The following is a 23773-nucleotide window of genomic DNA, read 5'->3' on the forward strand; positions in this document are numbered from 1 at the left end:
CCTTCATCTGTCCTGATGTGAAGCCACATTGTTGCACTGAGGAGAATGATAATATCCCACACCGCTGCCGGCTTTTTCATCCTGGTCGATCACCTCTCTGTGTGAAACTAAACATTTAGATTCTGTTTTCTTTGTACAACAGAGCAGTTTTTTTTGGGGGGGGCATTTGAACTCACTGGCAGACATCAACATTGACAAGCTTTTTGTTATAGTGACCTTGCCCGGTTTTGACATCTATTCAGCGGGAGATCAACATGCTGATGATGATGGAGAACAGCGGTATGGATGCGCATCAGGTTGATATCGATTCGGAATTTGAGCCTCACAGCCGGTCGCGGTCATGCACCTGGCCGCTGCCGTGTCCGGAGGATTTCCCCGGGGGAGAAGAGGCGAGCCGGGGTCTGGCCCTGGCATCGGTCAAAGTGGAGCAGTACAACGTGCCCGCATGCCGGGCCGAGAGAAAAGGCGGCGCACCGGCGGAGATCAAGCATCCAGCCGGCGCCCCGGCCCCGGTCGTGGCCGCTCCTGCCTGCATGTCCGGGGCAGCGCTCGACGTGGCCGGCCAGCTGCGCAAAGCCAAGTCCTCCCGGCGGAACGCGTGGGGGAACCTGTCGTATGCAGACCTCATCACCCGTGCCATCGAGAGCGCCCCGGAAAAGAGACTCACCCTGTCCCAAATTTATGACTGGATGGTTCGCTTTGTTCCTTATTTCAAGGATAAAGGCGACAGCAACAGTTCAGCCGGATGGAAGGTAGGCCACATGAAAGAATTCTCTAACACCACATGGCGAAGGTTTTAGTGGAGAAGCTACACTATATTTAGCCTCAGCCCATGTCTGCAGCATAACTCCTTTTCTGCATATTTGAAAGCCACATAATTGACCCTTGGTTCCAACAATTTATGTCAGTGGTGTGTCCCCGTGTCACTCCAGAGTACAGTGTGTGGAAAGGGGCGGTGAGCATGGTTGGAGAAGGGTTCACTGGGTTCATCGTATTTAGGGACTGCAGCCCGTGCATATAGGAGAAGCCACACGGAGTCAACCCGCCTCCTCTCCACGGTTCCCTTTGGATAGGCGATTGTTACGCGTTGTGACGCATTCGTAAAGTGTCTGGTTTCAAGCCCGTATTTCTCGGCGTTATCGGGTCACACTGGGGACAAAGTGTGCCTCCGGTCCGATTTGAAGCTCCTCGACTCGGAGCGTCACCCGTGCCTCCGGTTGGGTGTTCGGGATAAAGCGTTTGGAGCCACCCCGCCCCCCTGCTATCCATTGTGCGCACGTTGAATTACGCACAGTCTGTGCGAAAGCATGGCACAAGGCGTGGGGTTTAAAAGGACAATAACAAGAGATGATGACATGGGGTGTCACAGCAAACAGATGTAACTGCAGATTATCCCTTAAATTCAAATTAATATGAGGTTAATCTATTAGATTGGTTGTTGTAATCTACTTAAATTTACCATCCATTCTGCGTGAGGATTAATGGTCTTTTGTTTCCAAGCCCTGTACTGGAGCTCCACCTCATACTATTATTTATCTTGGACAAAGTTTTTCTCCCGTGTGACACAACCCCCCCCCCCTTTTTTTTTGAAACATCTTTATCAAACTCCAAGGAAAATGAATATTAGTAGGATTCTAGTTCCTACTTGAATGTACAATGTGTTCCAATATCTGGCAAATCTCTCTCTGGTCTCCTGGCATTAAATGTTCCATTACACACATCAATCAGGACTGTCCAAACTGGGCCCTGAGTCATATTTAAATACACTTAAGGCCTGAATAACACTTATAACAACAAGATTGTTTTAGGAAAGAAAAAGAGAGGGGAGAGAGAAAAAGAAAATCTGGGTTGCTCTGTTTCCACTCGTCTTTTATGTTATTTTGTTTGTAGTGGGAGTTTAACCAAAGAGTCAATACTGCAATTAATGGGAATTTCTACAACAGATAGTCCAACAGAGCAGGAGTAGCCTCAATAACTCCCTTCTTGTTAAATTTGACAGCGGGCTTTAACATTTACTGGCATTGCTTCAGCTGGGAGACACATCATTAAACATGACAATAATCTTAAAGATGGCCAGGAAGCATGTTTAAAAGGGGCACTCAAGCAATTCAGTATTTTGCTTCCATAGAGTTGGCAGATTCACAAGGGACACATTAAAGAAAAAGAATGGTGAAAATTAAAGCAGCAGAGGCAGAGAAATCCTCTGTTTTTTTTTTGTCCCTTAATATTTGGGCTGGAAACACTACATCCTACAGTTCCCATCATGCAACTCAATTATGTCTTTATGTCAGACACCTCCGCCCACACTTCCAGTTTGTAACACAGGCTTTCTGTTAAAATTTTAAATTGCGAGCGTAAAGCTGAGATAACCCCGATGACATCACTGTGACATCATCAATCAGATGTCAAACTTTTAAAGCGCCCTGTAGAAACACAGAAGACACTATACAACCTTTTATTATTATTGTTGTTTATTCTTACAGCGACACAATCCTCCACATGACAACTAAACTAAACTTCATTTTGGGCTCAAGCTGATATAACCCTGATGACATCACTGTGACATCATCAGAGTTATTTGTTTTTTTTTCTCCAAACTTTAAAGCGTCCTCCAGAAACACGAGACATTATGAAACCTGTATTATTATGTTTATAATTATTTTATTCTTACAGTCTACACAATCCTCCACATGGCAATCAAACCTAAACTTCATGTGTAAAATTGTTGGGCTGCACCTTTAACTTTGCAGTTTACTTTCCTGTGTGTTTATCTGGCAGCCGATACAAACAGAAAGGGCTTAAAAGAACAGGAAGCACGAGTTGCAGTGGTTGAGAGTTGGACATCTTTTAACGTCGTCATATCTTTACAGAATATATTTTTGATAAGTGCCATTGTCTCCATCCCTCTCTCTCTCACACACACAAGGTTTATTCAACGCTCTCCCCTGCCCCGACATCTCATTTGGCTCCACACCAGCCTCTCCAGTTGAGCAGTATTACGGCACAGATTAATCTCAATAAAATCACCATCTGATTTAGTTCTGAGCAGAGCAGCAACAAACCTCTGTCCAATCTTTATGGTATGGTGGGGTTTTAAAATTGGATTTAAAGCGGGGTTTAATTCCCGGGGCCTTGTTTGTGCTGCCCAAGGATGGCCCAGCTTGATGCCTGCTCCCATTCCAGCTCTCCGTGTGTATGTTTGTGTGTTTTTTTTCTTCCCGATTGGTCAGTATGGCAAGGAAGCTGATTGGTGGAGAGAGAGGCTCCAAGTCGAAGCGGAAAAACAACTTGATTCCATCATAATAACACTCTTCAACAACAACAAAAAAAAAAAAAATAAAAAAAGAAAAGAAAGAGATGTGTGCAGGCACATGTTGAACCGTAATGTTTGGCAGCGATTTTAATGAGGAGGCACATAAACACACACACACTTAACATACAGTATATATATATATATATATATATACACCCTCACACATTGCTGTATGTTTCTGCTTACACTGAACAACACAGAGGACGGGTATGCTCGTGTTGGAGGGGAGGTGTTTGTGTGTGTGTGTCTGTGTGTGTGTGTGTGGGGGGGGGGTGTATATGGATGGATGGCTGGACGGGATAAGTGGGAGGGAAATAAGATCCAGTCAGAGTCCTGCTATTAAAAGCAGTCTTTAAGAACTGTTGTGTAATCCTGTCTGAGAGCTGCTGCTCAATTCAGCCGCTGGGCTCTTTGTCTTCATCTGGGCCAGCAGCTTCTCCTGCCTCTTAATACCACACACACATTACACATGTACTGTACCCACACACTGGTGAGGCGTCTCTTCACATGTCTTAAGTGTCAAGCGCCGAGGCTACAGTGGTGGATTGGATTTCTGTCACACGTTCACACACACACACACACACACACTCATGTCCACTGGTAGTGTATGGATTTCTTTGATTGTGGTCTCACACACACACACACACACATATATGCACACACACATAAAACACACACACAGTGTTGCTTAAACTCCCGGCAGCAGTTTTACCATGATGTCTATGTATGGATTTCTCCGACTGTGGTTCAGTAATTGCGGTCAAGTGTTTTGGCCATGTTTGTTATTGCATCTGAGGTGGGAGGCACTGTTTGGTCATATGAAGTAATGAAGTAAGTTCAGTTCTGTAGGTGGTCACAGTGGTGCTGCACTCGCACACACACACACACACACACACACACTGTTATATGAATTTCACAAGTGGCTGTGCGTGGGAATGGATGTGCTGAGCGGTGGCCTGTCTGCAGGCTGTACTGTACACACATTCAGCAGCAGGCAGGCAGGCAGGTAGGAGCTGACTGACTCTACCTGAAGGCTTCGCAGAGCGGCATGTTAAAGGCACAATGTGGGCGTAAGACTGTTCTAATCAGCCTGAGAAATAATGAGCACACGGCAAGACAAGCAGCAATACCCATGAAGATGAATTATAAATTCAGAAAAGCTTAAATTCCTGTTTGTTTTTTTTTGCCTTTAAGTTAAAGGAATTTGATCAATTTGACAGTATTTGTCACATGGTGAGAGCTGAGTTCGGTGTCCAGCACCTGAGAGACGGCTGCAAACATTTATGAGCATTAAAGTGTCTAAATTTGTATTTAAAAAAAAGGGATTTTTTCATGTATTTGCTCCTGAATGCACCATTCTGAGAAGCATCTGGATCAGTTTGAAAGCTGCATGTTCACGCAGACTTCAATGACACATAATCCCTGCACACCTGTGTATAGCAGATTTCTGCTACTGATCCAAACCCTCTGACCCTGAAGTGTTGACGTTTTCTGGGTTTACAGTTGCATTTCAAATGCAATTTAACAAGAAATTTCTCCCTCTGTCCCTTTGCCAATCGTCTGCATCCATGTGTCATATGTTGCAAGTAGATGCACTGCAGCGGGAAGAGGGAAAGAGACGGATACTGTGTGTGAAATCACTCCCTCCTTCACAGCTCTGTTTATAATGGACACAGTCTATAGTGAGTAGTAAACCTCAGTAAACTAAATAAAGGAGAAAAAATGTAGCTTCAGGTATGAGTCAGTTTACAGTCTCAGTTTGAGGTCTGTGCAGAACTGTAGTGCAGGACATCAGCTTTTTAAAGCAAATTTTTTAAAGCTATGTTCTTTCTTTTTGACAAATGATGGGGTTATATATGAACACATGCTAAGCTGTGTTCATATGTAACGTGAAGTAATTGTATTTCCTTTCTTTTGTTTTTGTTTTGTCAGTCTTGGCTCTCAGATGGAAAAAGGTGTTAACTAGTTACAGGAGCTTCTTATAGTCATAATACAAACAAAAATCACATTTTTTTTGGTGGTGAAAATCCATTTTATATAATAAACAGGATAAAAAAAAAAGTTAATTAAAATCTAACATGATTAATTTCAGCCCTAAAAATAGTCAGTCTGACTTTATGTTGGTTTACCTTCTTCTATATCCCTGATTACTGAGAGTAAAATGGGATCTTTACCTCTAATATGCTTCTAATCTGCTTGTAATGCATCACAATGCACTTTACCGCCCACGCTGGTGGTCATCACCTCCTTCTGCTGAGATCCCACTTGCAGGAGATAGAAGAGGAGAATAAGGTGCAGAGCACAGAGAGAGAGAGAGAGAGAGAGAGAGGAAAAAGAGGAGGCAAGGAGACATTTTGAAGAACAAGGTATTATTTGTCCTGCCAATAAAACCTTTTTTGAATTGGATTCAGAATTGAGTGGGAGAGGGATAGAGGCAGAAAGAGAAAAGATAGAGTGAGTGCGAGAGTGGTGGCGGTGGCCCCTGCTGCTGTGCACATTGATAGCAGCCTTAATGCCTGTGATGCTCCAGCGCCAGCCGAGACAGAGGGGAATTGGTTGGAGATGGTGGAACAGGCTTAGAGGGTTCCCTGTGCCAGCCGGCCTGGCGCTGGCTCAACAGAAAGCCCTCTGCACTGCTACACAGTTATTGTTATTATCACAAAGGCACAGCAGAAGGAGAGGCAGCTCTTGAGTTGGCGGGCTTGGCGCTGGGTTAACTGGGGGTGGGGAATGGGAAGAGGAATTTGGAAGGAGAAGGGGGTTGGTTGTTGAATGTGAAACTATGGTAAACCTCATCTGATCAGTCCTGTGAATGGAGAGAAAAACAGTTGGGAAGAGTCGTTGAGGTCTTGAATGGAAAGGAGGCCACGCGGAGACGGACAGATTTTGTATCCGAGAGGATCAGTTGCCTCGTCAGTTGATGCCGATCTACAAAAAAAAAAAGAAAAAGAAAGGGCGCTTGAATAGAAACGCGGGCCGATATATCACTTCAGTCTGGAGAAGGGTTGGGATGTAAACAAGGGATGCACCGGCAGTGGAGGCGGGGTGTTCTCTGCTTAAATGAGTCATACTGGTTAGAATAGAACATAATATTCTCGCCCTCAGCCCTCACACTTCAATCAGTTGGAATAAATCAGCTGGAATAAAATGTTGAGAAACACTCTACAGACGGAAATTCCAGAGAGAAAACCGAGTCCAGACACACAACAGTCAGCGAGGCAGGCGGATCTTGGGAATCGTGCCTGGTGGTGTGTCGTAAAATGTCGGCCCAGCACACACATTCTCTCCATGTTGTCTACCAGACCTAAGGGCTTTCAAAATGTTCTGGTGTCTGGCTTGGACGACGAGCAGAGCGCTAGTCAAAAAACAGTCAGTACTCTGAACCGACTGTCAGACTGTGACTCAGACCCAGGTCAGCACATAACGTTGTTACACTGCTAACGAGGCCTTAAAGGACCATACTTGGGGGGGTTTCCGTCACTTTATCTAATTTTCTTACATCACAACTAAACACTTTGACATCCACACTGACGCATTTGAGGAATTTGTATTTTGTCTACTGATCCAGGCAGCCGTTTGGTTTCCTTTATTTCTATACGATATGAAAATCTATTCGCAGATGCTTAAAACTTAGTTACATAATCTATAACAGCAGCTCCCTGAGTAATATTTAACTTTAAAGGGTATTTTAAAGTGTGAAAACAAACAGTTCTATGTGTAAAGTGAGTTATGACTAGGAATATAAAGAAATCAGTTAAAAAAGAAAAAAAAGATGTAGTTTTCCGTTGGTTTCCATTCATTTCTGTGTAGTATGAAAACTAATCTCATATACTTCACATAACCAGTAGCCATTGTACAAACCGTGCTGTTGTGTTTCAGAAGTTTCAATTGTAATTTGTCAACTGTTCCAAGCTGCCATTGACTTCCATTGACTTTTGTATGATATGAAAATCTGTCAACAGATGCTTAAAACTTAGTTACTTAATCTATTACAGCAATTCCCTGAGTAATGTTTTACTTTGAAGGTTTCTTTTTAAAGTGTGAAAACAAACCTTTTTATGTGTTGTGCATTGTTGCACTGAGTTAGGACTACGAATATAAAGAGGCAGCCATTGGTTTCCATTCATTTTTTTTTTTGCATTATGAAAATCAATCACATAACCGGTGGCCATTGTGCAAACTACGCTGTTGTGTTTCAGAAGTTCAGTTGTAGTTTGTCGACTGTTCCAGGCTGTCATTGACTTCCATTCACTTCTTTCTGTATGATATGAAAGTGTACAAGCAGAATCGAGAAACTTGCTTGAGTTGTATATAATGTAACACAGTGGAAGTCAAGTCTGCATTTGTTTGTCTCACACAACTGACAAGTTTACTCTATTGTCTGCTAACAAAGAGCACAATAGTAGGTCAAAAACAGATCACAGTGACAGCGCGTTGTACATTCAAACGAGAGTTCAGACTTTGAATAAAAGGAGTCGCTCTAACGCAGAGTTGAACTTCGCTGTGATGTGACATAAGCAAGTTTTATGAATCTGCTGAGTAATTTTGTTTCCAATATAGTATAAATGCAAAATAAAGGTTTAATTTTCTAATTTTGCATAATGGCTACTTGTAATGTAAGATAGGATATTCCTGTATTAGTCCCACAGTGCAGCATCAGAACAGCAAAGTGGATGATACAAAGAAAGAAAAACAAATTGCAAAATAACAAGAACCAAATACTTAAAAAAAAGATTAATAATATAATAATATATAATATGAACAATTAGATACTAGATATACAAGATGCAAAAATTAGCAGCAGGATTGTCAAATAAGTAAAAGTGATAAAATAAGTCTGATTATATTCATATCATACGGAAATGGATGGAAATCAATGGCTGCTTGAGGTGGTAGATGCCGAACGGTACATTCAGATTGCTGAGACACAACAGCATGGGCTGCAGAAAATCTACTTGTAATTTAAAGCACATGTGGTTAATTGATTGATTTATTATTGTACCATGCAGAAAGAATGGAAAACAATGGCTACCAAAAACTAACGGCAGCACGCATTTGAAAATGACATTAAGTATACTGCACATGAGCAGATGTCAAGGAGCTGAAGCACATTAGGTATATCAATATGTATGAAAGCAGTGAGGTTATTGTTGATCACTGAGTTCCTCATATTTCTGTTTTTAATTAACGACACAAAACGAGAGCAACAATGTAAAACACACGGAAAATGTTTGATTTCACACTGAGACAGCCTTTTAAAGTTATACATCACACACGGAGTTACACTTCAAATACATTCATCCTAACAACCCCAATCCATCAATCCACACCAACAACAACCTGATTATGATCCCACTGGTATCGGAGAAGAAAATGTTATAATGTAATCATGCATCTGAAATTACGCTAAATTTTAATGTGATTAATGACACAGTCGCTTCATAAAGTATTCAACCCCCTAACTTTCTGCATATTGTTCTCATTATACTATGTACCAATTTTAATAAATCATCGTGCACTCACAGTGTGCTTATAATGGGCTTTTGATGCAATGCCTTATGAGCACCACTTCAAGTAATGTGTTGCCCTTATTTTTTTACTGCAAATGGGATTAGTTTTTGAGTTCCTGCACACGCTAAAATGGGTTTGATAGAGGTTTGTATGGATCTGGAGATTCTATGTGTGTGTGTGTGTGTGTGTGTGTGTGTCTGTGTGTGTGCATCTGCTCTTGTTGTTGTGTAGCTAGGCCTGATGGGAGTCCAGGTCCGGGGGGTACAGCTCTAGTTAATAATTCAGATGAGGCTCATTATCAAGGCAGCGCAGATCTCTCTCTGATTCCACCTTAATTGCAGGCAGGATGTGCCTCTCAGACACTCTCAAAGTCACTCCCCCTCCTGTCTGCAGCTGCAAATGACTACCACACACACACACACACACACACACACACACACACACACACACACACACACACACACACACACACACACACGGATCTCTACTGGTTCTGTTCCAGACCCCCACCTCAGTGCAGCAGGTCCCCCTCTCCGTCAGATCAGGGCTGGATCCTCTGTGAGAGCAGGTGAATGGACGTTTGGAGATGAGTAGATAAATTCCACTCAGAGCTTATGACTATCACAGAGTATCGACTCCGAGGCCAGGCATGTGCTCTTATTATGACTCACTTACATTTTTAATCAGATCTTCATGAGGGCTTTCTCCTGTTGGAGGGCTGGGCAAACGAAGATTGATGGCAGGTAATCAGTCAGAGGACAGCGGCTCTGTGATTAATGCTGCCGGAGAGTGAATCTCTCGGCGCCGCGCCGGACCACGTCGGGTTCACGGCTTTTCAGACCCAACTTTTTACTGTAGAGTTGAAGCGTGTGGAGGGCATGTAGACAAGACAACCGGTGCTGCTAACAAGTGCTGTATCACACTTACAGTATGTTGCATTTAAATGATGGCCCGGAGTTTCACAGTGAATTTACTGTCCAGAGATTTTCCCACAGGTACCAGATGCCGGAATTAAATTCAGTCATACAGAACAAATTTACAACGCTTATATTAGTGGGAACGGGACAGTCTCCATGAACTAACCTGCCACAACTTATCAGAGTCTCAATATTGCACTTAAAAATTTATTGCTATGTGAATGAAAAATGTATGGTGTATCCACCCTGGTGCTTGTACTTTCAGAAACGGTAATTAGCCGAAGCTATTTGCTCGGAAATGGTATTCCTGCTCTCCAGATTGATCACGATAGGTGGACAGCTATTTCATGTCGGGCTTTTTTTTTTTTTTTTTTGGGAGAAATTTACTGCACTAAGAAAATGAGAGAAAGCGGACAAAGTGTTTGTAAATCTCTGACTTGGATCTCTGACTTACTTTGAATGAGGAGAAGGGAAATCAATGGTCCCGCGGCCCACTGAGGTGAGGAAGGCAGCGACACCACCAGGGTTAGAGCTTTCATGGTGAGAAATGTTCTGCATGCACTCACTGGGCCGTGTCCAACAACCTCAGGTACAAAAGAATTCCTTTTTTTAATGTGTTGCGTGCAAGTGATTTAAGAGACCTTGGTGCATTCATCAGTTTTCTCAAAGTGAGAATTTTTTTAAATACAAACAAACTCCTCGGACGACCCAGGCCTGTCCTGTGGTCATGAACAAACAGGGAGTCAGAAAGAAGCACTTGTCGACAAGGGATTTACGAGCAGGTCTGGGAGGCTGAAGTTCAGCAGAGCGGTGCTTTGAGCTAAATGCTAACATGCTCTTAACGACAGTGCTAACATGCTATTATGATGTTTAACATGTTACTTTAGCACAGCGGTTCCCAACCCGTGGGGCAGGGGTCCACTGGTGGGCCGACAAATCATTTGCGAAACAGTACAATTTTGGTGAACATCGTATTCTTGTTTGCTATCTCTGTCTGATCGCGCGTTCAAAGATCACATCCTTGGCAAACACTGGAGTATCAAAATGCATCGCTGGTTTGAAACAGGAAGAAATAAAAGGAAAGAGTCATGAGACAGATGGTGAACCGACAAGTGATCTCTCCCCCCTCAAACATAAAAGAAAAATCGAGCTTCTCCTGCTTTCAGTTCAGTCCTGAATATTTCATCGTTATCATTAAAGTAGAAAAGTGCCCTGAGAACGTTTTATTTGGCCTCTGTATTGTTACGGGGTCGGATGTGGGTCGGCAACGTTTTAGACATTTTCAAGTGGGACATGAGACATTTAGCACGTTATCGTTCTAACATTTGCTAATTAGCACTAAACGCAAGTGTTTTTATTGCAGGTTTTACCCAAAGCACTGGACAAATTAAAGGAGACATTTCACTTAAAGCCCCAAATGCCAATTTTAGAAGTAATGTCTGTACAAACTTTCATGGCTTTAACTTTATTTTTTATACCAAACCAATCCTCGACTCTGAGATGATGCAGCATTGACAACTGTAGTAAGATTTCCTAACTGTTTCGTGTCCCCCTAAAATCACTTCATAACACATTTGTTATGTTTGTTTCCGGTGATTTCCAACAGCAGCTTGGTGTTATGAAATTTCCTCTTTTTATGAATGCAACCTTCCCACAAACGGAGCAGAGCAGGCAGCCTTATATAGCAATCTGGGGGTACTGATTATTCTGATGATCAAATGTGACTAACACACACCTCCTCACACACAGATGGCGCACGGAGGGCTGAACCACACCGAGCTACACGTGCTGAAGAGGTTGCATGTTTTTTTGAGGGAAATTAATGTTTAGCAATAGTTAAAGAACAACAGTGCATTATTAACCGGCTCCACTCCATCATTTTACAGTACCATCAATCACCCTTAATGTGTATTGTTCTCAGTGTGGTTCAGGTTCTGTTCAGCATCAGTCAAGTCGCATTCATTTGCTGGCAATTGAATCTATTTTCATTAAAGATGTCTGTAATTGCACTTTGATCATGTTTGATAAAAGCCAGTTGAAAATTAAAGCCATTAGTGTCTTAAGAGCAAGGATCGTTTGCTGTGTTTCAACCAGAGTTATTTGTTCATCGTCTTTGTTAAAAAAATTTAAAAAAAAAAAATGTGTTAAAGCAGTCGCTACACTCGCGAAGTGTCTGCTAACGATGTCAAGGCGAGCCTAGACACACAAAAAAAGAACAACATGCCTACTGTCTATTGTCAGCACAAAGAAGGGGTCAGGGAAGAGTATTTTCACTGATGAATATTCATCAGTCCTGCAGCATATTTGGACGAATTACAATAAAAGCCTTTCAAGCCAGAGCGGAGTAGAAAAAAATCATTTTGGAGATTATTAATCAAACATCATTAAACTGCTTGAAATCTCAGCTAAGCAAATTTACATTATGGTATATACAGATTGCACATAGTGTGTGTGTGTGTGTGTGTGTGTGTGTGTGTGTGTGTGTGACGGCCTGCTGAGGGCGGTCCAGGAGGCAGACAGAGGTTAGCAGCGTAAGACGGCCCTCAGTGGATTTCTGTGTCAGTTTGATGAAAATAGGTCAGGATTCAGAGCTCGGCGTTTAGCATTCTGCCCATGTGATGGCTGACGCTGCGCCTGACGACAGCTAGCCTCGAATGAACTCCAGACTTTTTCTGTCTCTTTGTTTCTCCCCCCCCTCCTCTCCTCTCTCTCTCTCTCTCCATCTTCCTCACTCCCTATTCCTCTGTAATCTAAACTCCTGTCCTGTCGTCCTCTGTGTCTCTCTCCGCTGCGGCTTCCATCGCTTCAAGTTCACATGAAGAAATTCTAATTTGTGGCTGTAGATTAAGTCGGCTCCTGCAGAGAAATTGCACTTAAATCCACAATAGTCTGCGTCTGGTAGAATTTATTTGATTTAGATGTACTTTTGACTATTGTAGTCCCGCTTTCGAGAGAGAAAATAGATGTGCTGCAAAGTTTTATGAGGATAGTAATTCAACCGTGGCCAGCGGTGACCTAGCTTAGCATAGGGTCCACAGTATGTTTGGTCACCACTCGAAGGGCTTGATTTATTATTCTCCCACAGAGCAGGCCCTCATCTCTCATGACTGGCATGCTTTCAAAATGATTCCCTTAAAGGTGAATTCACTCTCAGATGAGCCGGTTCAATGTTTAGCTACACACCAGGCTCGGCAATTGAGTCACAGCAACCACCTCTGGCATGTCGAGAATTGGCTGCGCTGCAAATAATGGGGTAAATATAAAGCTAACAGATAGAAGAGATAAGTGAGAAGACCGCTGCGAGGTCAATTCTGTTAAGTGAATTTTCTGATAAGGTTGATTTGTGTCCAATTAGATTACCTAGACAGAAAAAGGTTGTTTCATAGCCTTCAAAACACTGTCTTATTGACTGGGAATGCTTGGCTCTCTTAGCTGGCTGTTAGCCAAAAGCTAATTTAGCAAAACAACTAATGTAATTGTGAATGTGTGACTTGTAGCTACACTGAGATGCAGAAGTCTGAGACCACTTTCCCAGGAAAGTGGTCTCAGACTTTTGGACCACACTGTATCTCGTTAACACCAGGTTTCGCTCTGTTAGCACCACAGCCTGAGGAGGGAGATGTTTAACAGACGGTACAACTTCAACAAGAACCAGCCGCGTTACCTTAAAATGTAGTATGGTTATAAATGGTTATAAAGAGTCTGGACTGGATGACTTTGGTTAACTTATGACTTTGCCGTGTCTGCCACAATTTGTACACGTGAAATATCACAATATAATGGGCAGATTGCCATGAAATTTTAATGTTAGCAAGAGCATGAATCCTTTAATTTTTGCTTTAGTGCCACCTCATACACAAATGCAATACATATTGAATTTCCATATATGATATTTATTTACATATAGAATAGAAAAATATGTAAAAATGATATACAAAACCTGTTCGAAATTGAAAGAATTGACATGTATGTCTAGCCCATACAAACAAGCATACATGCATGTTCATGTATGTATGCTTATAACATATGTTATATGAATATGTCTTAAACCCAAAGCCTGTTGATATGTTGATATTATATACAGTAGAGACCACTTTCCCAGAATGGTAAAATAGACATGTTCAAGATTAAACATAAACATATACAGTATAAGATATATAGACTGTATGTTGTTTTAATTAACTTAGATATATAAATTAAATTTATATCATCAACATATATGGTTGCAACATGTTGTACCATATAAAAATGTTTATATTATGAACTTATATCTCCATATATACTGAGGATGTATATATGTGATAATAATATATCGCCTTATATGTGACACACATGGTAATATTACTCTTTGTATAGGAGCATATGTGTCATATATTACATTTCTGTGTGGGACCTCAGCTCAGTGTTTTGAGCATTAAGATTTCCTGAAAACAACATTTAGTTGTGCAGAAAAAGATGCAACACTTTCTCAAGGCTAAAAATGCTGAATTTATTAAAAAAAAAAAAAAAACCCTAAGATATTGCGTTTAACTTGGAATTAATTTATGCAAATGTGCTGAACACATTCATTCTCCCGAGAGGATGAGCCTGTTTATATTTCATATTTCTATGGTCTTGCTTTTAGTGTCAGCCTCAGGAAAAAAACTTTATTTTTTAACCGTATTACAAGCCTTAATCTAAGACTCATCAGATCACAACATTGTTGTTGGTACTGCCCAGTACTTTCATATTGTTGGCATTAAGAGCCATTTCAGTCTCCGAGGGCCACTGGCATGGCTTTTTAGTGTCTCTGATGCCTTGTTAACAGATCCATCAATGAGGGATGAAAATTAGATTTCATCTAGGCAGATAGACCTATTAGTTGTTGGGTAATCACATGTATCAGACATTAAAAAAATAACTTATAATAACCAAAACCCCAGAGGCTCCAAAAAGTCCCAGGTTCACTTGCATGTCAACTGGTGTTTGGTGATACAGAATACGTGGTTTACTGGCTGGTTGCTGGGTGTCTGGGTCTGTAGTCTGCTATATATATACTGTATATATATATATATATATACTTATTTTGTCAATAAACCCCAGGAGATTGTCATTTATTTTTCCATTTGTATAGTTATGTAATATTCTATAATATTTTATAGAGTATTTAAATGTGTGTAACCATTTACATGGGGAGTAGTATAAATTACCACAACATTGAATGTTACATAAAAGTTTGTTTTTAAGGTCCAGTTGTCTTTACGTCATGAAAACCGACCCTGTTTATTTTACTCTCACATACCGTATGGCTGTGTTGTATCCTACCTTCCTATTGGTCACTTTTAAAGCAATGTCAAGTTCCTTAGTTACTGATTGGCCAGACGGCGGGAGAACAGCAAGCAAGAGTGTGTGAGAGCCGTTGGTCAGACGAAGCTGCCTCGTCGCCGATCGGCAAGAAGAAGGGCCAACAGTTAAGAGTGTAAACGAGGTGTTATCGTTGTGTAATATTACATTACGAAGCTCAGTGAGTTAAAGTCAGTTAGGGTTGCTCATGAAAAATAACAATACAGGACTCTTTCGAGGGCCTGTGATTGGAATGAGTGAACTTTAAATCCTTTTAACAAGGATCAATTAGAGGGCTGGTCTGGTGCCAGCAGCCACGGTAACTCCAGCTCCAGTAGGAACTAGCAACTAGCCAGTCAATGTTCACCATTACTGTTAATGAGTTATAAGAAGTTAAACGTCTCTTATGTTTACTTTCTGCAAAGCCTTATTTGTCCAGTGTCTGTTCCCGTCTCCACCGCGTGAGGCGTTAGATTGTGCCTCCCTAACTGATTTATTGGTCCTCTGAAAGTCTGACTTCATCAAATCCTTGATACCTCTAGTCATATATACTGTCTATGATGAGTGCCACCAAAGTCGATGTGTGGATTTAATAGCGGCATTAATCTGCCTGTTTAATGGTGTTGTTGAGTGGAAGGTGGTCACCGCAAGACGCAGCACTAAAAGGTGAGTTATGGGCCCAGCCGGCGAACGATGAAAGGACAAAATGCAAAGCAGCTGAGATGTGGAAGGAGAGAAGGTGGAATTAAAACAAGGTCTTCTTACTGTATAGCAGAGAGGGCAGATAGAGACCGAGCGAGTCGTGTGAAATAAAAAAAAAATAAAAACATCTCAGACATGTCTTGCTGTCAAAGTTTGCAGTGGGTTGTCACCAGTCACTAGCTGTTGCTAAACGCACGCCTGAGGTGATGCTTTACGTGTTAGCACTATTTGCATCTTTGCTAATTTATTGAAAACACATGATAATTGATTCTCATGCGATATTTTATGGGATTTCACAAGTGTGCTTCACTTCTCTTCTCCTCATAACCCTGTTTAGCTAATGAGGCTGCTAAAGCAGATCTAGTCTAAATATCATACACCTTTTTTTTTTTTTTTTTTTCCAGGTGTTTCCCAAAACAGTCAACATTGTGGCAGGTTGCTTGTTGTAATGAGGCCCAGTGAGGACTCTCTGCCATGTTTAATTGGATGTGGTTATGAATAAGGTTACACCAATATACTGGGATAATGATAATAGGCTTTTATCATGTACTCTGTGCCATCGAGTGTTGTCCACCTCTGATAGCATAAATACCAGTGGTTAAACACTAGCACGTACATTTACTGATAAAATTTACATTTGTGAGCAGTGGTGGAATTCCCCATGGGAAAGTGGTCTCGGACTCTCGGACCTCCTCTGTATTTACTCAACTGCTTTACTTGGTGTTTCTCAAAGTGGGGTTCCTTAAGGTAGTTCCTGGGGGGGGCCACAACAAAAAGGGGACTAATTTACTATCACAGTAATTTCATCAATTAGTAGCATAATTACAGAATGTATGACTATTTTGGTCATGAGTTTAAACACTTTCTGTAATAAAAAATCTAAAAGAAAAAATCAGATCAATCAGATGGGGGTATGTGGTCTAATTTGTGTCAGTTTAGGGTTCCTTTGATTACTCCTTTAAGCTTCTTGATTATTTCCATAATGCTACTTTATACTCCTACTCCACTACTTTTCCAATAAAAGTTTTGTTCTTTTACCTCACCACATTTATGGTACAAATATCTTTTCTGGATAATTCATGCAGAACATATGATGAACTCATAAAATATGATGCATTTTAATAGATCAAACCACCCCACAGTATACACAGTAGGTCAAATGATCCCCTTTTAAAATTAAATTAAAATTCAGATCACACTTTAATGCATTTCTGAAGAGCTACTTTGAAGCTCAGAGTGAGCTGCTCCACTGTCGCCATCTTGGCAGCATCTGACTCCCCTCTTTAACTACCAGCTAATCCAAAAATGGGTAAAGAGGGGTGTGTAGCATTGCTGGTTTGTGGCAGACATACGCTCATAGTCGATGGGGATTGACTCATTTTAGGAGCCAGCCTCAAGTGGTCATTAGAGGAACTGCAGTTTTTGGCACTTTAGTGTTGGTTTCATTTTCCAGCCTCGTTGTTTGCCGCTTGTGTAACGCTCTGATGGAGTTAGTGAATGAGTGAATAAGTATTTTTAGTTTTGATGCTTTAAATACAATTTGTTGATAAAGTACTTGAACATCGTGGTATTCTGTTTTCTACCTTAGCATCACTGTACTTAACGTGCAAATATTATACATTTATTTCCAAGCTGTAGGTCTTTTGCAGATTAACATTTTATGAGCAATTTACAAAACACCTGTATGTAGAACAGTTAAAACGACGATCCACCTCAACCAGCTTCACTGCTCAAAGTACATGTCAGTGCTTCAGTAATAAAGATCCAATGTTACTGAGGCATTCTGCAGAATCAGCAGTTTTAACTTACAACACTAATACCCCACTAATACACATAAATATCAATTTTCCAGTCACTGTTGGTCGTATACTCAGCTTGTGAAAACAGTGGTGTAATGTCTTTTGTGGCTCTGGAGGAGCAGGAGGTTCGGCAACTGAGAGAATAAACCCTGATGATGTCATAACGATGTCATCAAAGTTATCTGAGACTACACATTTTTCTTGCAAACCTGCAGGACAAAAGATACTGGTGTTTAGCAGGCAGCCAAGATCTAATGAAATATTGCATCACGGGAACTGGAGGGTCGAGGGTTTTTTTTTCTGCTTGGGACAAAAAAAGAAAGAGAAAGAAAAAAAGAAAATCTCAAACTCTGCTGCTTTTTTATTTATTTATTTATTTATTTATTTATTTTTTATAAAGGTCAAATAAAGTCCCCAGCTTTTTTGGAAGACTAGATTGCTGCAATACTGGAATACTAACTTTCTGGATGCAGAACTTCTACTTGTTATCCGATACTTTTAGTTAGCGGTATGTAACCCCACAATAACCTGAATAAGTCTCACTCCACTGGTTAATGTGATGCGGTTCTGTTGACTGAACACGATGGCATGCCGTTGGGAAAATCTCCCTCTATATATACCGTTAGCCTATAGCATGAATGCAATTAGCAGCAGCATTAATTATTGCATCTGTCCCATTGTCTAAATGCTGTAACAGGTGTTTTCATTAATAGGATACAATTTTTTTTTTTTAAACGCCTGGAAATTGTTGGACATGAAAGTTGAGCCATATTGAATATCATAGAAAAACAATATCAGCTGCAGAGATGTTGACAGGTGCGATGAAGCTGACGGGAGGACAGAGGAGGACAGGATGGTCATATAGCACGCTGGTTGCGTGACTGTGCAGCGTACAGCGCCTGTCTGTGTAATTCTCGCAAGACAGATATTAAAGACGCAGCGTCGAGGCCTTCCCTCCGCTCTGTCCCTGCACTCCCTCTCTCCCTCTCTCTCCCTCTCTCTCTCCCCTCGACTTCCCCATTCTCCCTTTCCCTCTCTTTCCTGTTCCCTCTCCGTCTCTGCTAATGATCTGCTCCGCCTGTCGCTGCCTGGCTGACTGATGCCCACTGACAGCCCCACTCATGCGGAAAGGCTGCACCCCTCCTCCCCTCCGAACACACACACACACACACACACACACACACAACACACACACACACACACACACACACACACACACACACACACACACAGAGTAATGAACTCCTACATATCCAAATGCAACATGTTTACTATGCATATGTGACACACATGCACCATGCACGCCAACTTGCGTAAGCACTCACGGTGAGATAGATAGATCCACATTAACAAATCACGCCCATTTGTTCAGTCACATGTCAACAGACATATATGTAGAGCAGATGACAAACGCACAAATAGACCACACTGTATACGTTACCCGCAGATAGCGCTCCTCCTCTTTCATACTGTAGCATGCAAATGGAGCAGCTGACTTACCATAAATGCATTTTTATGCAAATGACAACGTATGGAATTAGATTCGGCACATTTCAGTGAAATTCCTACAGTGTCTGGAAACAGTTTTTTATTTTTTTGCTTACTTGAGGCAGAAAACTTTTTTTCTTGTTGATAAAGTAGTAGTGTAAGAAATGAAGAGATGGGAGATGTGTTAGATTTATGAATAATGACGCAGGATTGACATGATACTAGTCTGTGAAACAGTGTTGAGGATGTCTGTAAAAACTTTGCAGAAGACTCATAGTTTCACATTTAGTTTTCACATTAAATATGTATATAAGCCCTGAAACTTTAGTTAATTGATTGGTTCATTGACAAAACAATAGTCGTCAGCAATTTTGAGAATCGATCGATCAAGTCATTTATCAAGCAAAATGCCAAATATCAGCTGGTTCCAGCCGAACGGTTTCTCTCTCAGACATTTATTAATGTGCTGTATTTTTCAACAGTCAGTTGAGGACGTATTTAATATTATTAAAACTGTCTTTTACTATATTGTCATTGTTTCATTATGTTTATACACCAGCCTCCACCTATGGGTGCACACCTGTTTTAATTGTTAACAAATACGTATAGTAAAAACATACATCAGTTTACAACTTCATTACAGTCCATTATAAACCGTGTTTATATACACCCAATAAACTTAGTGATTAATTAATCACAAAAGGACTGTTTAGTCATGTTGGGCTTTTCTTATGCTTTTATGTGACAGAGAAAGTGGAGGCAGAAAGGAAATATAGGAGAGAGAGTGTGGGGGAGAGAGACATGCAGTAAAGGGTCTTCGCCATCGGGTCGCTTCAATTTACATTTTCTGCATCAGAAACAATTAATTCCCCTCGTTTTGTTGCATCATTTTAAATTTTAGCTTCAAATTGCGTTAACCCCTGTCGGACTTTACCGCCTCGCTCCAGTGTCGGCGTTTGATTTATATGAGTTCTGATTGCCAACACTGAGCGAATCAGTTTATAATGAAATGTATTTAAACACTAGCTCAGACACATTGCTCAGAAACAGTAGCCTACTTTCTCAATGAAATAATAACTGAAAATCTGTCTATTCTTTCATTAGACTCTGCTCGAGCACTAACACAGTATTCTCCTGCTGCTCTTGCTCCTAATTACTAATTGGCCCTTACTAATAATAAACAGTCATGCATATGGAAATCTGATCAAAATAGCTTATTTGAATCAATTCAGGGTAATTTATTCTCACTATTATTCCCAGATACTCAGTTTGGTATTGATCAATTCCATAATAAATATGTAATCAATCCATTATATGTCACTGGAAGACGCTGGCTTGGTTATGTTTGATGTTTGGTAAAGTACCACTGTATATGTGAGCGTGCTCAGCTCGGTCCAGCCGCACCATCTCGACATCAGTGCCCTGCCAGGGGAGTTTCAGGGGAGTAAGAAATGAGGTCAGTAAGCAACGCTGCGGTGTAAGGGCGACACCCCTGGGCTCCCCTCAGTCCCAGCCTGCACACGGCTCACAATCCCCCAGCTGATTGCCTCAGCCCTGCCATTACACTCAAGTTACGCAAGGCTCCGTGAGGCCCGCCGGCTCTGGCATGGATTAGACCGGGAGCACCGGCCAGGTACTTCACTGCTGTACGAAATATCTGGGCTGGAGACCAACACGAGAGAGGTAGCGAGGAACACAGAGCATGCTGACGTGGAGCAGGGGGTTGTTGTATTCTTATGTAGTGGAGTATGAGGAACCACTTATTCATACAGTGAGGCAGACTTTAAAGAGTTTATAAGTTATTAATAAACCATTTAGTAATACTTTATAGATCAGATATAATCCGTTAATGAGAGCAACATTTGGCTTGTCTTGGTTGTGAGAAAATCTGTCTTTGTGCTGAGTAATTAACAGTCAAGTCATTAATAAGTGCTGGTGAGTTATTCACTTTCTAATAAGCATGAAGTCTGCAGTTATAAATGATAGTAAATCTAATAAAGAGTCATAAACAAAGGTTGGTAAATCATCTACAAACCCCTGACTAAAGGTTTTTACAGTACATGAATCTGCAGTTGTAAATGTTGATGGATAGTTATTGTGGTCTGCAGATAAAATGACAAATCAACTGCTAGAGGAGGATCAACACCAGCTGGAGACATGGAAACACAAATGTTCTTAATAATGTCAAACTGTCATCTAAAGCATCAGTAAAGCTTAATTATATGAAACTATTTCTTAGAACTTATCAACCACTTGTAAAGGGATGACTTGTTAGAAAGCAGTACTGAATCAAGCATCTGTCAACACTCGTCCTGTGAGCAGTTAATGAACGCTTGACACCAGAGTATAACGTAGTCGTGATCAAATATAATGATACGTCAATGAACAACAGCTTCCAAAGAGAGAAAGACAGAATAATAATAATAAAAACCATATTAACGTATGAAGTTAGTTTTTAAATGTCATATACAGTTACAAACATTTAAACTCGCCTTTTAATGATTTGTAAATATAAACAGGTAACAAAGTTTTATTCATCCATCCATCCATCCATCCTCCTCCTGACGTGGACTTTGTCTCTCTTTAATCTACATCACCGACACTTTTCCTTTCGCTCCTGTCATCATTACTACGACCACTAGATGTCGCCTAGCAACAAAACGTAACTATGGGTCATGATAACCTGCTGCACAGACGAACTGTGGGCTCGTTTTTTCCTTTCTTTTAACAGGAAGACAGTCTCTCTGAAACGTGTACGCAGCATGTTGAACTATGTGGCGGCTGCATGGAGGACTAAACGTCCGAAGGCAAAATGTAATTCTTGTAGTAACTGCTGTCCTTCAAACATACATGCAAATCCAACCGTACATAATAAAGGAATGGAGATGTTACAAAAAGACTGACACACACCCACCAAAAAAAAAAAAAAAAAAAAAAAAAAAATCAATTTCCATTTTGCTTCAATTAACGGGACGGTTTCAAACTGCGTTAGCTGCGGTCGGACCGGCGTCGAAAACAGTCGAGAAAAACTTCCCAGTTCAAGAAAACGCGTCGGCGCTCAGATGTGCAGCGGGAACAACTTCAAGCCTCTAATGAAGTTTCTCGTCTTCTCTTTGAAAGACTGAACGCTCTGCTATACTCCACCGCCCCACGCCAGCCAACAGCGCACCCACCCTCCCTGACAGCTGCGCCCACAGAGGCGCTAGCAGCTTGACCCCCCCATCCACCAGTTGCTCCTATAATAACGCACAGGCCGCAACACAACGCACACATCGGGCAGAGAGCTCGAGCATATGTCGACAGACACTCAAGACACACGCACACAAAAAAACACACATTCAGACATTCTCGCACTTAGGCAACTTCATGTAGCGGCGTCTCATTAGACTTTAAGTTTTACCATAGGCCTCTGAAGTATATGGCTGGAGCAGTTATTAATATTTCATAGTCTCCTATTGAGGAGCTAAAAACGAAGTCGACCCGCTTCCGCTACAAAGTGACTTGCGCTCTTCTTTTTCTTTTTTCCTCTTCTACTTTTTTTTTTTTTTACCCCCCTCTTTTCCCTGTTCGTTAGACTGTCTCTCTCTTCCCCCTCTCTCCTCACCGTTCGCTCCTCCGCCGTCGCTCTCTCTCTCTTTGGCTTCCTCGCTTCCAATCCTTCTCTGCCACACAGACCTTAACTCAAACTGACTTAATTGGGCTGTCTTTGTTCTGGGAAATGTGGGCATACCTTCGCCTTCTCCCCAGCACGGAGAGAAAAGAGAAGTAGAAAGTGAAGAGGAGGAGGAGGGAAACAACAGAGGAGGAGGGAAACGGTGGAGGAGAAAACCTGAGTGAACCCCGGTTGCTCTATGAGTACTCTCTGTGCCATGCTCGGGTTGGGGGGGGGGGGTGGTTGGGATGATGTGAGTTTGTGTGAGTGTGGAGAGAGAAAGATGGGGAGGGGAGTCTCGAGGGTTCACAGGGTGTCTGTCAGACTGGCAGACAGGAGCTCTGCCCCCGAAACAAACCCATGCATGAATAAGTCAATAAAGCCATGTCTGTGCAGTGTGTGTGTGTGTGTATGTGTGTGTGTGTGTGTGTGTGTGCGTGCGTGCGTGTGTGTGTGTGTGAGAGACGGAGTAAAGGCAGGGAAGAGGAGAGCATCAGATGAGGATAAGGGTGATCAGGGTGATGAGGCTTCATGTTTCCCAGCGTCTGTGACAATGAGACAGACGCCACATTCCCTCACAATGAGAAACAGACTGAGAGAGAGAGAGAGAGAGAGAGAGGGAGAGAGAGAGGGAGAGGACGAGGACGAGTGATCAAAACCAGAGAATGAGAGCGGGGTGCTTTGAATTGGTTGGGACAGTTACAGCATGTTTGCACATTGCACGAAATTGGTTGGAAGCAAAAGTATGTGGGAATATGCTCTGTGCTGCGTGTGTGTGTGTGTGTGTGTGTTAGGGTTCCACACAGGCTTCCAGCTGAGACCCGAACCCAGTTGAACCCAAATGAACCCGGCTGGTCTTGCCGAATGTGGAGACCAAACCCCACTCAAATCCAGTTGCCGTTTTTCCCTTTTAAGGACAAAGAAATGAGCTCGGTTCAGGTTGACAAAAGTATGTGGACACCTAAACGTTAAACTCATAGGTGACAGCTGATCATTTAATGAAGTCCAGCTGTGATGGTGGGTGATACGGTCCTGCCTACAGTCGGTGTACCGGTTCATCCCAGTGTTG

The 23773-nt window shown here is 41.7% G+C and overlaps 1 pseudogene; it reads left to right on the forward strand.

Annotated features, from left to right (window-relative positions):
• Positions 1 to 263: 263 nt before the first annotated feature.
• Positions 264 to 23773, forward strand: part of LOC111230529 — a 43348-nt pseudogene continuing 19838 nt past the window's right edge.

Source organism: Seriola dumerili, unplaced genomic scaffold (genome assembly GCF_002260705.1).
Source record: "Seriola dumerili isolate Sdu_G_001 unplaced genomic scaffold, Sdu_1.0 BDQW01000273.1, whole genome shotgun sequence".
Lineage (NCBI taxonomy): Eukaryota > Metazoa > Chordata > Actinopteri > Carangiformes > Carangidae > Seriola > Seriola dumerili.